The sequence below is a fragment of the Girardinichthys multiradiatus genome, chromosome 8 (genome assembly GCF_021462225.1).
Source record: "Girardinichthys multiradiatus isolate DD_20200921_A chromosome 8, DD_fGirMul_XY1, whole genome shotgun sequence".
Lineage (NCBI taxonomy): Eukaryota > Metazoa > Chordata > Actinopteri > Cyprinodontiformes > Goodeidae > Girardinichthys > Girardinichthys multiradiatus.
Window position 1 is genome coordinate 39,870,136 of NC_061801.1, and position 17,751 is coordinate 39,887,886.

General features: G+C 40.1%; 1 protein-coding gene across 6 annotated transcripts in view; it reads left to right on the plus strand.

Moving 5' to 3' along the window:
- Positions 1-17,751, plus strand: part of rab27b (RAB27B, member RAS oncogene family) — a 74,767-nt gene that overhangs the window by 23,286 nt on the left and 33,730 nt on the right. Inside the window, exon 1 of one of the 6 annotated variants that reach the window (XM_047372482.1) lies at positions 11,022-11,195. The exons of the other annotated variants lie outside the window; for them this stretch is intronic. The gene's annotated coding sequence lies outside the window, so the exon portion shown is untranslated. Of the gene's footprint in view, positions 1-11,021; positions 11,196-17,751 lie in introns of those variants that run through there. 6 annotated transcript variants of the gene reach the window in all.

Sequence of the window (17,751 nt, forward strand, 5' to 3'; positions counted from 1 at the left end):
TCCTTCTGCTCAGCTCATACCTAACTGACAGAGTCTGCAGGTCATTTCACTTCAACACATTTTGATCCTTGTTTTGTTTGCTACATTTCTTTACATCATCTTTAACTCTGAAGAGGTTTTTTATTTGTCCTCCTGAAGAGTTGCTGAAGATCCTTTTGTTTGCCAGATTGTGTTGATCTACAGCTTTGATTATTTTCATTAGAACTTTAACTTCCCAACTCCAGATTTATTCACAAACGTGTCTAAAAACTGCAGAGTGATGTAACAGCAGGTAGAGCTGTTAAAACTCTCCTTGATTCATATCCTAATTATTCCATCTGTATTTTTCTTCCCTGCTTTGCATGATCCACAATGATCTTAACTTAATCCTCCACACCCACGCAGAGTGCTTCCAGTGGAAATACATCACATTTCTAGAGATAAAACAAATTTTATTCAAGTCTTAGTTTGCCAAATGCTTTCTCAGTGCAAGAAACAATTAGATTTGCTTGAACTGTGGCATCTGAATGAGATTTTGGGCTTGTAACAACTGAATTGCAGGTCTCTGAAACACAGCTTTTTCTTTAGTAATAAAACCAAATGTTTGTCAAGCAGAATAATGGGTTTCTGAAAGGTTTAACTTGGAAAACTTGTATTATGGATTTATGGCAGGAATATTTCCGATCATTAAATGGAAAAACGGTAGACAAGGAGTTTACTGGGTATTGTTGTGAAACGTGGCTGTCATTGCTTTTGGATCTAGCAACATCATCTGATCCCAGAGTTCAGACAATGTACTTCTTCACTAGGCACAGACTCATCGTTATTATAGGAACGATATAATAACCCTGGGCAAAAATGACACAAAACCGGCTGCAGATGTCACAGCTTGTAGCAGATTTCCTGTCAGTCTCTCATTTATCAGTCTCTCGCGTCATTCTTCTTCCAGCTTTGCTTCAGATCATTGAGGTTTCCAGACTTTTGTTTCTGCACAGTTCTCTGATGGTCCCACAACAGCATTTCAATTAGGTTGATGTCTGGACTTTGACTAGGCCATTTCAACACCTTGATTCTGTTGTTTTTCAGCCGTTCTGTTGCTGTGTTTTGGATCATTGTCCTGTTGATGACCTGGTTTGGGCCAGGCTTTTGCTGTTGGACAGATGGACTCATAATTGATCGTTTTAATGATAAACTGATGATTTTTGCTGCAAACAAAAACTGATGGTATGATGATTGTTGCTTTTGTTGTTTTAAGCTATTTTCAGCTGTTGGTGTGATAACAGCATCAATAAATACACGGTTTATTTTTCCAGGTATTATTGTGGGCTATCTGCAATACTAATTGTAGCTGATTTTAAGAAAGTAGCCTATTTGGAAGTGGGTCAGTTTTATTGTTTAGATCGGATTACATTAGGGATAGATTATAGCCTCTGATGATTTTATAAAATCCTTTTTATTGTTCAATTCAATTCAGTTTATTTATATAGCGCCAATTCACAACACATGTCGTCTCAAGACACTTCACAAAAGTCAGGTTCATACATTCCAATTGATCGTAACCATTGAACAGTGCAGTCAGATTCAGTTATTTATTCAAATTGGATAAAAAAGGTTATCTGTCTAAGGAAACCCAGCAGATTGCATCCAGTCACTCTGGGGGTTTGAGAGAACAGAGCAGAGACACAAAGAGAACAAAGAAGCACTGATCCAGGAGTACTTTCTATGGCAAGGAAAGGTAAATGTTAATGGATGTAGCTCCCTTAGTTGTTTCATCTAGAAAGAAAGAACAGATAAACTCTGAGCCAGTTTTCAAGGTTAGAGTCTGAAAGAGAGCACATAGAGTTAGTTACAGTAGAAGCTCAGTCAGTAGCCATGTCTAGGAGAGAGAAAGGGTTAAACACTGAAAGGCAGGGCCATGTGGATCATCTGTAGAAGGTGAGCATTAAGTGGTTGCCAGCAGAAGCTTGGATGATGCTTCTCTCCAGAAAGGTGTCACAGGTAGACACAGAGTCAGGCCAGGTGTAGCTTCTAGGAAGAGAAAAGAGGGAGAACATAAAGTTAAAAGCTGAAATAACAGCAAATAATGCAAAATTGGAGAGTAGTGTGAAAATGTAGCGAAGAGGGTGAAAGTGGTCATTATGTTCTCAAGCAGCATAAGCCTATAGCAGCATAACTACAGAGATAGCTCAAGATAACCTAAGCCACTCTAACTATAAGCTTTATCAAAAAGGAAAGTTTTAAGCCTAGCCTTAAAAGTAGACAGGGTGTCTGCCTCACGGACTAAAACTGGGAGCTGGTTCCACAGGAGAGGAGCCTGATAACTAAAGGATCTGCCTCCCATTCTACTTCTAGAGACTCTAGGAACCACCAGTAAACCTGCAGTCTGAGAACAAAGTGCTCTGTTAGGAACATATGGACCAATCAGATCTCTGATGTATGATGGAGCTAGATCATTAAGGGCTTTATATGTGAGGAGGAGAATTTTAAATTCTATTCTGGATTTAACAGGGAGCCAATGAAGGGAAGCTAAAATAGGAGAAATATGATCTCTCTTTTTAATTTTCATCAGAACTCTTGCTGCAGCATTTTGAATCAGCTGAAGGCTTTTAACTGCATTTTGTGGACATCCTGATAGTAAAGAATTACAATAGTCCAGCCTTGAAGTAATAAATGCATGGACTAGTTTTTCAGCATCACTCCTGGACAGGATATTTCTAATTTTGGCAATGTTCCGGAGGTGAAAGAAGGAAATCCTAGAAACCTGTTTAATATGGGATTTAAATTACATGTCCTAGTCAAAGTTAACACCAAGGTTTTTTACTTTATTACTGGGGGTCAATTTAATGCCATCCAGGTTAAATGATTGACTAAGCAGTTTCTTTTTTAAAGACTCCGGTCCAAAGACAACAACTTCTGTCTTGTCTGAATTTAGAAGCAGAAAATTTAAAGTCATCCAAGTTTTTATATCTTCAAGACATGCTTGTAGTCTATCTAACTGGTTGGGCTCATCAGGATTTATGGATAAGTAAAGCTGAGTATCATCAGTGTAACGGTGAAAATTCATCCTATGCTGCCTGATAATTTGACCTATTGGAAGCATATATATATATAGTAAAGAGAATTGGCCCAAGTACTGAACCCTGTGGTACTCCACAATTAACCCTGGAGTTTAAAGATGATTTATCATTTACATGAACAAACTGGAATCTGTCAGACAGATACGATTTAAACCAGCCTAGCGCTGTTCCCCTGATCCCTACAGCATATTCCAGCCTTTTTAAGAGAATATTATGGTCGACTGGATCAAATGCAGCACTGAGATCTAACAGAACCAGAACAGACACAAGTCCATTATCTGAGGCCATAAGAATATCATTAGTGACTTTCAGCAGAGCTGTTTCTGTGCTATGATGAGCTCTGAAACCTGACTGAAACTCTTCAAACAGGTCATTGCTGTATAAATGTTCACACATTTGATTAGAAACTATTTTCTCAAGAATTTTAGAAAAGAATGGAAGATTGGATATAGGTCTGTAATTTTTTAAGTCATCTCGATCAAGCGAAGGTTTCTTAAGTAAAGGTTTAATTACAGCTACCTTAAAAGCCTGTGGTTCTGATCCATTTACTAAAGATAGATTAATCCTATCTAAAATGGGGCTGGTAATCAGAGGGAACATTTCCTTAAATAATTTGGTTGGGATTGGGTCTAACATACAAGTTGAAGGTTTAGATGAAGCTAATATTTCTGATAACTCAGGAAGCTTCACAGGATCAAAACAGTCCAAACACAGATCAGGTTCTGCAGTTATTTCCAATGTTGTCTCACTTGCTGAGGATGAAGTAATCATCTTCGGGAGTATGTCAAATATTTTCTTTTTAATAGAATCAATTTTATTTAAGAAGAATCCCATAAAGTCATGACTGCTGAGAGCTAAGGGAATGGATGGCTCAACAGAGCTATGACTCTGTGTAAGTTTAGCAACTGTACTAAAGAGAAACCTAGGATTATTCTTGTTCTCTTCTATTAATGATGAGAAATAAGATGTTCTAGCTTGGCGAAGTGTCTTTTTATACAACAGTAGGCTATTTTTCCAGATTAAGTAGGAATCCTCTAGGTGTGTAGAGCGCCATTTTCTCTCCAATTTTCTAACATTGCGCTTTAAAGTATGCAGCTCTGAATTAAACCAAGGAGCCTGTCTTCTATGAATGATTGCCTTCTTTTTCAAGGGGGCTGCATTGTCTAATGCATCAAGCAATGATGAAGTAACACTATGAACAAAAGAATCAATTTGTGATGGGGCAAAAACAAAACGATTGCCCTCCACTGTGCTTTTCAGTGATAATGAGGAAATCAAAAGTGGAACAGATTCTTTAAAGGTTGTTACAGCATCGCCTGATAATGATCTACTATAATGAAATTTTCTTTCAGGTGTGGAGTACTCGGTTAAATTAAACTCAAAGGTTACTAAGAAATGGTCAGACAGGACAGGGTTATGAGAAAATATAATGTCTTTACACTCAATGCCATATGTCAGCACAAGGTCCAGAGAATGAAGACAAAGGTGGGTAGGTTTGTTAATGTTTTGATCAAAGCCAATTGAGTCTAAGATAGCATTAAACGCTATATTTAGGCTATCACTTTCAGCGTCTACATGAATGTTAAAATCCCCCACTATAATAACTTTATCTGTATTTAACACTAAGTCAGATAACAGGTCTGAAAACTGATCTAAAAATTGAGAGTAAGGGCCTGGTGGACGGTACAAAACAACAAACAGAAGAGGTTTTAGTGCTTTACAATTTGGATGAGGAAAACTAAGGATTAAATATTCAAAAGAGTTGTAGCTATTGATTGGTCTGGGGCTAATCAATAAATCCGACTGAAAGATAGTTGCTACTCCTCCTCACCCAGTATTTCGAGGAATGTGAAAATTTAAATAATTAGTAGGAGTTGATTCATTTATAGTAACATAATCCTCTTGCTGCAGCCACGTTTCTTTGAGGCAAAATAAATCAATGTGATTGTCACAAATCAGGTCACTAACTAGCAATGTCTTTGAAGAGAGAGATCTTATGTTCAGTAAGCAACATTTAATTGTTTTATTTTTCTTTTTGGTCTGAGTTGTTTATTTTTATGAGATTTTCCTGATTTCCTCCTTTTTAGATTATTTTTTAACCTATTCAATTTTGGCCGTGGGCGAGACACTGTCTTAATAGGGTAATGGGTGGGTAGCAGTACAGAAGCTGCAGAGAGGAGTGTTAAACTACGACCCTGCTTCCTGGTCTGAACCCTGGGTTGTCAGAGTTTTGGAGAACTAATAAATTCTGCCAAATTCCTAGAAAGAAGTGGGATGGATGCCGTCTCTCCGGATCAGACCAGGTTTTCCCCAAAATGTTCGGCAGTTATCAATGTAACCCACATTGTTTTCTGGACACCACCTAGACAGCCAGCGGTTGAATGAAAGCATGCGGCTTAACATGTCGTCACTGGTTAAATTGGGGAGGGGACCAGAGAAAATGACGAAGTCTGACATTGTTTTGGCAAACTTACACACCGAAGCAACGCTAACTTTGGTGACCTCCGATTGACGTAACCGGGTGTCATTACTGCCAGCGTGAATAACAATCTTATCCTTAGCCAGCAGTTTCAGGTATGATTTAATGTCGCCCGTTCTGGCCCCTGGCAGACATTTGACTATGGTCGCTGGTGTCTCTAGTGCCACGTTTCTGACTATGGAGCTGCCAATTACCAGAGTCGGCTTCTCAGCGGGTGTGTCGCTGAGCGGGGAAAATCTGTTAGAAACGCAGACGGGTTGGTGGTGACCTGTGGGCTGGGATCTAGGACTATGCTTTCTACGTACCGTCACCCAGCTGGCCTGAGAGCCCGGCTGCGCGGGCTCTGCTGGAGGACTGCTACGGGGAGCTACCCTGGGTGGCTCCACGCTGGCTAAGGGGCCTCGGCTATCTGCTGGTTTTTCAACAGCGCGGAGCCGGGCCTCCAATTCCCTCCATCACTGACTTTATAGTGTCTGGTTTTCTCCAAACGTGGTGCTGTGCATCACGGCCAAACATGTCTACTTCGGTCTCATTTGTCTCCTACGCCTGTAGAGGTGCTCAAACTGGTGATGATCAACTTATTGATGCATTCTACCAGCAGAAGAAGTCCTTTTGTGTGGAATATGCCTTCCTTGTTGAATCTCTGATGGAAAGTTTGACTTTAATTTGATCAGGCAGATGAATTTTGGCCCGAGATTGTTTTATTTTGGGAAGACACCCTTTGATTTCCACCCGTCAAATGATGATGTCAACACTAACGGCAGTAATTACAGCCCAGTGATCCCTGTTAAACTGCTGTCTGCTGTGAGCCTCATTATGAACCGGGTTTATATCATCCCCGGCTCTGTCACAGCCCTGCATCTTTGTTCAAAGCAACAGAGACACATCCACTATACAACTAATTAATTTTTTAGAGCTTCTCTTTGGTTCACTGGGAATTGTGGGAATTGCTGTCATTCTCTTGCATCAATGTAATGTTTTATGTTGGGGTTTCAGATGTTGGTTTGACCCAGCTGCCCTTTAGACGATCATCCAATCAGAGACAAGGGATTGGAAGTGTTGCTGTTTTTATGCTGTGGCATGATTTAAAATGTGTTTCAGGGTAAATGCATAAAACACGTGAAGATAAAAATAAAAAGTGTGTATTGATCTGAGGGATGTGTCCTCTCTCGCTGCAGCTTCATCTGGTCCGGATGTCCTTCATCAGCTTGTGCTCAATACGTTTTCGATCTGATCCTGTCAATGTTGCCTTCCCATCAGATCCAAGTACTTTCAGATAGGTCAATACTTCTGTTTGCACACTCAAGTCAGGATTAAAATGTATATAATCTAATGAAAATGTAACATTAAGTTAGCATTGTCTAGCAACAATAACTCAGAACTGGGCCTCTTACTGGGTTTGAAGTAGGTGCCTGCTGCTCTAACACCACAGTACCCTGCAGAAGAATTTATAGACCTTAAAGTTTTCCACATTTTGTCACATTACAAACCCAAACTTTAACGCATTATGTTATGATTTTATGTATTAGACTAAGGTTGCATGATATCAGGGAAACACTGGATAATATTGGTGAATATCATTATGACTTGTGAAATATAATAAAATACTTAACAGCGGTAATGCCTTTCTGCTTTAGATTCATTGCAAACATACAGTATTAAACATGCTCTTCTTCATGATTTTATCACCTTTCCACCATTTTCCCTCCTAAACCATTTTAAACACGTGTCACCAGATTATATTCCTGGCAAATGGACCCTGAATGCATCACCTTTTAATAGTTAAAAGCTATTTGTTGTAATGTAAGCAGTTCTTTGCTATATTGATATTGTAGAAGCCCTAAGACACACGAACACAATAAAGTGCTTCGTTTTTGAAGTGAAAGAAACATGATTTATAGTTTAAATTCTTTTACAAATCAAATTTAGAAAAATCAGTTAATTTCTATTTAGCCCCTTTTAATGCAATACGCCTAAATAAAATCCAGAAAAAGCTTTTATCTTTAGAAATCACCTAACTGGTAAATAGAGTCAATCCAAAAGGGGATTACTGGGGTGGTCAAACATGGTGGTGGCAGCATCATGCTGGGGGATGCTTTTCTTCAGGAGAGACAGGGAAGCTGGTCAGAGTTGATGGGAAAATGGATGGAGCTAAATAAACGTTGGAGGCTGCAGAAGACCTGGGGTGGAGGTTCACCTTCCAGTAGGACCACCACCCTGAACATACAGTCTGAGATACGATGAAGTGGTTTAGATCATGCATATTCATGTGTTAAAATGGCCTAGCCAAAGTTCAGACCAAACTTTAACTGATAATTTGCAGCAAGACCTAAAAACTGATCTCCACAGATGCTCTCCATCCAATCTGACTGAGCTTGAGCTGTCAGACACTAGATGTTCCAAATTGGTAAAGACAAACCCCAGAAGTCCGGCAGCTGGACCTGCAGAGAAAGCCGATTCTATCAGGTACTGATCAGGGGTGCTGAAAACAAATGCACCTCTTGACTCTAAATTATATTAAAATAATGTATTCTTTCCTTGGTGTTGGTCTATCCCATAAAATCCTAATTAAACACACTAGTGCTCTACATTGTCAAATTAATCTAGTTTTAATCAAATTCAACACGGTTTGGTTCAAAATCTCAATCAGGATGTATTGTATGCACTCCAGTTCAACCAATAACAGCTTGGTTGTCCAGTTAACTAGCTCCAGATCCAGATTTAATCTTGAATCAAATTGAATATATATAATCTCAATTCAATTCAAAAATACTTTATTAATCCCAAAGGGAAATTAAATGTAAATGTAAATCTGTACAGGTAGTTTCATATAAATTCAGATTACCCTAACCCTTTCATCCGTTTCATTAAAATTCAGTCCAGCACCATCAGAGTTAAATTATAGTCAGATTCAGTCTAATTTAATCCAGTTTGATTCTGGCTGTTTTCATCCCATTAAAACCTCTAAAGATGAGTGGGGAAAGCAAAGCAGCAGATTTTCCCAGTAACGGAAGATATGAGGCTGCAGAGGCTGTCAGTCCGGAGTGGGTTTGGGGTTTTGGTAATTTTTCTTTATTAAAATCACTGCTACGTGTTATTCAACAGACGTGTTTTGCAACTTTTTCATTTTTAAGATCTGGTGGAGATAATAATAGAAAGAGAAGTCACCTCCTCCTTTCCAGAAGTTACCTGGTTTAGCTCGTCTGCCTCGTTTCTTACTCATTTCCTGCTCTACTACACTCAAACTTCAGCTTCCTCTACCAGCATGACGTGAGGCGACCCAGCGCTGATAAGGGTGGGTGTGTGTGTGTGTGTGTGTGTGTGTGTGTAGAGTCCCATCTCACTGCATCTCAGCCTCACCCTCTCATTACACTCAGAAACAGAGGAAGTAGCAGAGAAGAAAGAGGGAAACATCAAAATCCCAGTTGGTAGCCAATCAGTCGGTTGTCAAGACGGCTTCTCATCCACAGGTTGGCATTTTGGTTCAGATCTAATTGGACTGGTTTATCTTGTAAGGTTCTGCAGGCTAAAACAAAGTAGCCCATGAGTTGGTCTTTGTGCTGGGATTGTTGGTTAGAAAGCAAAGGGCTTTGATGTGGGTTTAGTTACCGACCCACTTTTCTTTGTGACTTGGGAGGAATAAGGGAGGAAACTAGGAGTTCCAAGCTGTTTGTTTGGCTCAATCTTTACAGTTTTAAATGGTGAGTCTGTCAGAGAGTCTTTCACCACACACTTCAGTCATCAAGCTGCAAAGACAAGCCCTTCTCTGAGCTGCCTTGATGGCACGTCTGACTAACAGGGTCAACCTAAGCCGGGGATGTTCTGTGAAACTAGGTAGAACCCCGAGGTGCTGGCTCAGTTCCTTTCCTGGCAGATTTCCGTCGCCGTTTCTTCCACCTGCTACAGGAGCATCTCCTCCTCTCATATGTCTCTTGTCCATTCACGGTTCCCACACTACTCCGCTCAGTCTCACTCTACTCTGCAGAAAAGCTGCTGTGTTTCCATTGAGTCAGTGATGGCATGAAGCCTCCAGCTGTCAGCGACATGCGCTGTGCCTCTATTAACCCATATTGTCTTATGGTTTGATGTGAGCCTACTAAACAATAATAAGACAAGTATAATAAGACAAGTTTCAAGTACAAACATACAAAGTATAAAACCACTCAGGTCCTCCAACGGTGATGTCCAACCACCGCCATGGCTTTCTGTTTGACCCACTCCGGCCGTTGTGGTTCTTAATATGTTAGTGATCGCTCTCGAGTTTTTTTGGAGATCTTCCTGGCACTGAGGTTTGCGGTTAAATCCACGGCTTGTTTTTCTCTCTGCTACCTTAGCAAAAACGTTCTCATGTCCCAAACATACGGCTGACCACGTCACATTTCGGCCCTGCGCTGCCCAGATGGGACCTGCTGACGAGCAGGTACCAAGAAAGCCAGTACCAGGCCGGAAAAAGACAGAAATGGAAATGGTTGCAACACAGGCTAAGTGGAGTGGAGCCAGCCAAAGTAAAGGGCTGCTCCATACCGCACTGTTCTTCTCCAGGCAGGATGGTTCTGCGCTAGGTGTTCTGGGGTTTGTGGTCAATCTCAAGGCTCCTCAAGAAAGATTTTAAAGTTTTGCTTTCCAAAAACCTAATGGGGGAGTGGCAGGAAGCCATTGTTGAAAGAAGAAAAATCTATTAGCAGTTTGCCAGAAGCCACGTAGGACAGGTATAGAATTAGGCAAACATGTGGAAGAAGGTGCTCTGCTCAGATAAGATCAACTTTGAACTTTTTGATCTTCATGCAAAAGCTAAATGTGGCAGAAAACCATCACTGTGACACATAGTGGTGGCAGCATCATGCTGTGGAGAAGCTGGTTAGATGAAAACTCTGGAAGGAAACCCGTAGGCTGCAGAAGACCTGAGACTTGGGTGGATGTTCACCTTCCTGCAGAACAACCACCCAAAGCATACAGCCAGAGATACAATGGGAAAGTTCAAAGCAGATTCTGGTGGTAGAATGGCCTAGTCAAAGTCCAGACCTAAATCTAAAGAATAAAGAATTTGTGGCAAGACTTCAAAAGCTTGAACTATACAGGAAAGAAGAAAGATTACAGATTTCATTCTCTTGATGATGTTCTAGATTTTCTTTTGAGGCACTGGAGTAATGGGGGGGGGTGATGAAAAATGCATGACACGTTTCAGGTTGTTTCTTGAAAACCATATTTCATTTTCCTTCCCTTCACAAAAACATGCACTACTTTGTGTTGGTCAGTCACAGAAAATCTCAATAAAATACCCTGGTGGTTTTAGTTGGATCGCGACAGAATGTGCAAAAGTTTAAGGGGTGTGAATAGTTTTGCCAGGTGCTGCAAATTCCCAGTTGGTCACTGAGGCAGAGAGGCAGCCGGGAAGTTAAACAGAGCTATTAAACCAATCATCCATCGCTCGCCACAGCCAGACAGCCAGTCAGCTGCTCAGAGGAAGGAGTGGCTCTCTGCTCTGCTGCCTCTGGCTGAATGGGAGTCATTCTCCCAGCTGCCCAGTGTTCCCACCGCCCACCAGCCCAGCCACTGAGTCAGTTGGTGGGTGTAAATCCTGGCTAACTGGTTAGCTGCTGTGGACGCCTCATATTTACCTCAGGATCTGACAGTTAAAGCATCTGAGGAACCGCTGAGAGGTAGGAGTTTCTGCAGGATGTCTGTTTCTTGGTGATATTTCAGAGTTTTCTGCACATGTGACTCGCTGTCTGTAAGCTCAGGCTGAACAGGCAGCGACTGTGTGAGGGAAAAATATAGAAAAGCAGTTTTAAACAGGGTAATGTGATCTGTTTAGTGTAATAACACCTCTGTCTAGGAGCTGATAAGAGTCTCTTCATTATTGGCCCCTGAACAGTCATGAATTTTCTCACAGTCTGAGTCTCATGATGTTCTTACGTAAAATATAAAAATAAATGCAGCGTTCTCATGGGCCTGGGTCTGTAATCCTAAAACATGGTTCAAATATCCCTTCTGGTCTCTTCATACTAGTTTATAGTTGGATGAATATAATCGGAAATAAAGTCAATAGGGGAAAGTCAGAAAAATTAGCCACACTAAAGAACAGCATTATTTAAACTTTTAAGGCCAGCCTTAGAAAATGAAAGCAAAAAATTGTAGTTTAATATTAATAGGAAACGTATCAGAAATAGACAATGGATCAAAACTGTAAGAGACTCTTCTGGAAAGAAACATCCCCCTTGTTCCTTTGGCCAAAAGCAACGTTTTATGGCTCTAATAAAAATCTGACTAGTCATAAGTTTAAAACCGACCGACCGCAGTCCTGAACAAGGCTTTTGGTTGAACAGAAGAAGTATAAAAGGTGAAGATAAGCAGATCTCCTAAAAAACTTTCATGACTGGTGGAATAAAACTTACTTAAAGTCTTGGAAATAATTCAGCATTTTAATCAGGTTAATGTCTTGACTTTGACTAGGCCATTGGAGCACCTTGATTCTTTTCTTTTTCAGCCATTCTCTTGTAGATTAGCTGCTGTGTTTGGAATCACTGTTGTGTTTGACCCAGTTTGGGCCAAACGTCAGCGGTTAGACAGATGGACTCAAATTTGATTCAAAATACTTTGGGCTGAAGGAGTCCAGGTGCTGTGGCTGTAAAGCAGGCCCTCAACATTGTTGTGATTATGAATATATTATTTAATATTTAATATTAATACTTTAATATTTTATTAAATAATATTTCAGTCTGTTAAGGATTGTCCTGTGAATACCAGCCCAGTAAGGCGATGGTATTAGGACAGAATAGAAAGGTGTGAGACGAGCTCTGACATTATTGAACAGCATAAACTCTGCACATATATGGAATAAATTCACACAATTTCTTAAAATACAAGAATTTATTAAGAAAAATAAGTCAACTCAAAGTCAAACATATTTCAATTAACAAAGTCTTTACTTTGCTAAAACAATCCAACTAAACTACCAAGCAGAATTAAAGAATAACAAAGACTAATGGGCTATGTACAATATAAACAAGTTGATTAAAGATGATTGAAAATCATGACAACCATTCACAATGTAAGATCAGATAAAATATTATTTTAATAAAATAATATTTTAAAGAATGATTTGCTGAATAAAGCCAACCTTCTGGATGACTAATTCTCAACGATATTTAATTTCCTGCCTTTATTTATTACAATAATATTTAAAGAAATATTATTAAGGAAATAGTAAAACAATATTTAAGGAAATATTATTTTGAATAAGAACCAAATCTTTCTGGAGAAATGGGGCTTAATGGTGTTTACTTAGTTATCAAGTTTAGTAAAATAATATTTAGGGAAATATTACTTTTCTAGCTTGAAAACTAACAACCTTTTTGGGTAAATGATCTTTAGCAGCAAGCACGTGTTCTTAGCTGTTAGCGGTTAAAGCTAACAAAAGAAGCTTATAGCTTATCATCAGAATCAAACACATACCTTTAAAATACCATTAATAAAAGGGTTAAAATGCATAAGCGTGGATGGCGCATTATGGCCGATCTTCTGTTTAAAATCACACTTTAAATAAAGTTTGTCTTAACTTTAAAACACAAACACAGAAACACAAACTGAGCATGTGTGCTGAGCAGATAATCTGCTAGCACTAAGATGGCTGAGTTTTCAACACAAACAAAACCAAACGTCATAAAACGAGAAATGTTTAGAATATTTCATTCTAAATTACTTCTCTCTGCCCTAACGTAACCTCTTACGTGAACCGTGCTGAGGAAAAGTTGTCCGGGGCGACGAAGTTGAAGGAAGTATCCACAGTCTTGCAGCTAACCTCGTAGATGTGGGGTGGGGCGGTTCGTTCTGTCGGCCGGCCAAACTGCACGTTACTGCTGTAACCATGGTGATGCGGTCCCGTTATCCTTCCTTCAGACCAGGAAAACAGCTCCACTCGGTGTCGTAGAGGCAGGGTCTCTGCGGGGAACTCGCTAGAACACAGTTTACTTCTGTCGACCTCAGAGAGAAAGTCAAGCAACGCTTGTACCTTAATTACCGTTCATGAATGAATACCAGATACACAAACAGCAATTAATTCCTACTTAACTTAGTGCATTGATCGCGTGATCGTATGACACTCTTGGATCCAGTTTGAAGAGTTATGTCTGTTTGCTTGCAAAGAGACATTAGCGCGCTGTGTCTCCTTCCAGTTCCTCTGGGGACCTGCGTGGAAGAGGTCACTTTAAAGATATTTTTTCGGCACTAGTGGCCTTTATTTTTTTGTTTTTTGACAGTAGGCAGACAGGAAAGAGGGGGAGAGAGAGGAGGAGACATTCGGCAAATATCGCCGGATCTGGGACTCGAACCCGGGACGGCCGCTTCGAGGACTGTAGCCTCCGTATATGGTCGTGCGCTTAAACACTACACCATCAGTGCCGCGCCTGGAAGAGGTCAGTTTGTTGCAAAAGCGAGGTTTTTATTCAGACAGTGACATCATGGGAAGTCCGCTGTTATTCCCTGTTTCTGGCTGTGCTGGAAGTAGGTTAATGCGATTTATTTTGAAAGTTCCAGAGAAGTTCTTATCATGTTGTCCCCATGGCTGGGGTCCCAACAGCATCATACCTACACCACTCTGCTTAACAGTTTGTATGAGGTGTTTTTACTGATATCCAGTTTTTTATTATCTCTAAACATGATGCTGTGAGTTATAAACAAATATCTCTAGTTTGGTTCCATTTGTCCAAAGGACATTGTTCCAGAAGTCTTGTCCTTCCTTCACGGTCAGTTTCGCAAATCTAAGTCCTGTTGCCATTTTAATTGTAGAGAGAAGCCATGTTTGTTCAGTGTTTTCTCTAACTGGTGTTTTATGACCTTTAACCTGCTAACTGAGGCGTGTAGAGTCTGAGATGGAGTTCCTGGGTTCCTGGGTCATTTCTCTGAGCTTCACGCTCTGACCTTGGGCTACATGTGCTGGAACATCCACCCTGGCATTGTGGTATTACACACCTGTATTCGCCAGAGAAAGCATCAAGGCTTACTTTGTTTTTCCTATACTTGTGTCTTTTTCACATGTTTACGTGATTTTTCATGTATCATCACTCTCCACCAAATTAAATCCATAAAAGCATGAAGAAAGAAGCTGTGAGATTATTTATCCAGATAAAGATAGCCGACAGCCCTTCTATAGGTTAGAGCGAGTCATGGAAAACTTAAATCGATGGCTAAACCAAGAGGGTGCCAAACAGAGCAAATACAGATCAAAGGTCAAAGGTTAATTTACGCATTTTTGGTGACCGTCATAGTGAATTTAGTCTTGGAAGTGTTGGTATAAGTGGACGGTTTTAAAATATTTTATTTCAGAAACTCTCAGGCTGGTAAAGACCAGTTTTCATTTAGTTCTTGACAGTCTGGAAAAGTCTGGAATTTGATTTGTTTTCCAGCTCCAGATAAGTATGGAAAAACAAATAAAGATGTAAATGTTTGTTTTCTATCTTAAACAGAACATAAATGGCTGAGGACTCTTGGACGTTAAGTCAGGAAGTTCTGGAAGTTTGACACGAATCCGGTTTTATTTTAAAAACACTTTTTTAAGATGTAATTACCAATTACCAAGTCATTACCTATGACCAATTACCAAGTCATTAACTACAGCAATGTTCCTGGAGCATTAACATTTCTGTGCTGACTTGGGTCTTTATTGGGCCCGTGAAATGAGCAAAGGACTAACTGTGAAAATGCAGACAAATGATCCTCCGTCCTGCTCTGATATCTGATGCATTTCCTCTTTTATGATTGATACTAGAGCAGATTTGTGGGTCAATATTTGAGTCTGGTGCACATTGGGGTCGAAGTACAGAACCTGGTTTGACAGTTGGCAAAAACCCAAACTAGAGCAAACATCACATCAGTTTTGTTTAAAACGTTCCCAATCTTCATGTCGTTCAACAGAACTGTTCCTATTTGATGAACCCTCCAGAAACCTCAGGTGTTGTAGCTGCAGGTGAACTAAATCAGTACGAGCTAAATCCCACGACGAGGTCTAAGCTTAGGACGGATCTGGAGACGTGAGGATGGCTCAGAGCCTGGACATGATTAAAATGTGTTTTTATCTGTTGTTTTAGTCTAATGATCTTATTTCCTGATTCAGCGATGGTCCCGTCTGAATCTCCACAGTGAATGTTTCTTTATTTGATTTGTTTTTATCATGCTTCATTTCTATGAACATTTTTAAATTAGGTTTATATCTGAGATATAAGATTGGAATGATTTGATCATCCTGACAGTTTTAGCTATGCATTAATTTATCTATATCCTTATTTAATACAGTATTATTAATGTATTTTTTAAAGATTTATTTAATTTTATTTTATGGCCTTTATTGAAAGTAATCAAACAGGAAATGGACAGAAATGGCAGGTAGGAATACAGGCTACCTCGGCTGCGTCGAGGACTAATAGCCTCAGTATTTGGGCAGCCGGTTCTACCGCGATACCACAGGCATCCTGTGGCGCCTGCCCATTATTTTTTCCATGTTTATACACAGTTATGCCATGAGAAGTAGTACAGTGTATAAAATACTAAAACAAAACATTTTAGCTGGTTAAACAAAGGTTAAGTAAAACAATATAATACATGCTGTTCCTGCAGCATTAACAACGCGGGTCTTTATTGGACAAGGATTAGAATAAACAAATACAGTAATTTATTAGGGGAGTTTAGTGTTAGGCTACAATAGGCTGTTATTGTTTTTCTCTTTGCCTCTAGTGTTTACGTCTTACGTTTCTCAGCTACCACCTCCATGCTTCACTGCTGGGATGGTACTGGGCAGGTGGTTTGGACTGCCTAGATTCTCCCAGACTTGACAATCAAATCTGAGGCAAAACAGGTCAGAGATTCATGTTTCTCAGAGCCTGAGAGACCTTTAGGTTCTCTGCTGGGGCTTTTGACGAGTTTTGCATTGAGGGGAGGCTTCCCTCTGACAATGAGTCTGATTTATGGAGGCCTGCAGGTCTGGTGGTCCTAATGGAGCCTGGTCAATCTTCTTACGAACACCCTTAATTCCTCCTTGATTGCTTGGTGGAGTCCAGGTTCTGACAAACCTCTTCTGTTTGAGAATTACGGAGGTCAGAGTGCTCCTAGGAACATTTGGTCCTGCAGTAATCCTTGCCTCTGAGCTCTGTAGGGAGTTTCTTTGACCTGACAGCTTTATTTCACTTAGTTCTTTCAGCTTCAACCCTGAATGTCTTCTTAACTGAATGAATAGTGATTAAATCAACAGCATAAAGCAGGTATTGTGTCAGCAGTGAGAGGTTTAATGATCTCCTGCTCACCGTTCATTCACCAGGGGGAATTATTCTCTTGGGGGGCATCTTAACTCTGACTGATAAGCAGATTACTGGACCACCTTTGTTGCTCTCTGACAGATGTTGTTGTTTCCTTTACTTCAAGCTTGTTGGAAGGAAATTAAAACGTTATTTGAAGATTTCTCTGTAGATGTTTTATGAACACATGATTGAGTCAAGGTTCATTTGACCAACACTAATATTCCTTCAAGGATTTAGAATAGCTGATTTGTTGGTTCCGCTTATAAGTTCTGGGTTTTCTTTGTTTTATATTCAGCCACAGGCATTCCTAATGGCATTGCATAGTCATGGTAAAAAGAAACTATGGAGCAGATAACATTTTTATTGAAAAAAGATTAATGAAAAAGCTATGTGGTTAAAAAAAAAAAAAATGAAGTACACCTTATGATCCAGCAGCTTGTAGAACCTCCTTTAGCTGTTTCATCCCTGACTTTCTCTGTTCTTTATACTGTTGTGGAGGAATGCTGGTCCACTTGGTCCACTGGTCTTATTACTGACATTGCTTCATTTCTTGACCCAAACTCCAGCGGTTGGACAGATGGACATTTTATTCCAGAACACTTTAGTTTACAGATGAGTTATTGGACTATTCTATGACTGCAAGGATCCCACTACCTGTCGCTACAAAACAAGCCCAAACTATCATCCCTCTACCACCGTGCCTTACAGTTTGGTATGAAGTGTTTCTGTTGACATGACTTATGGTCCTGTGCAGAATGGCCAAGAGCTCAGCAGATGAGACTATTGTTCCAGGTCTTGTGCTTCATTCAGGTGCAGCTCTGCAAACCTAAGTCCTGCTCCACATTGATTCTAGAGAGAGGAGGCTTTCTCCTTCAACCCTTCCAAACAGCCTTACTTGTTTAGTCTTCCTCTCACGAACTTTGACCTG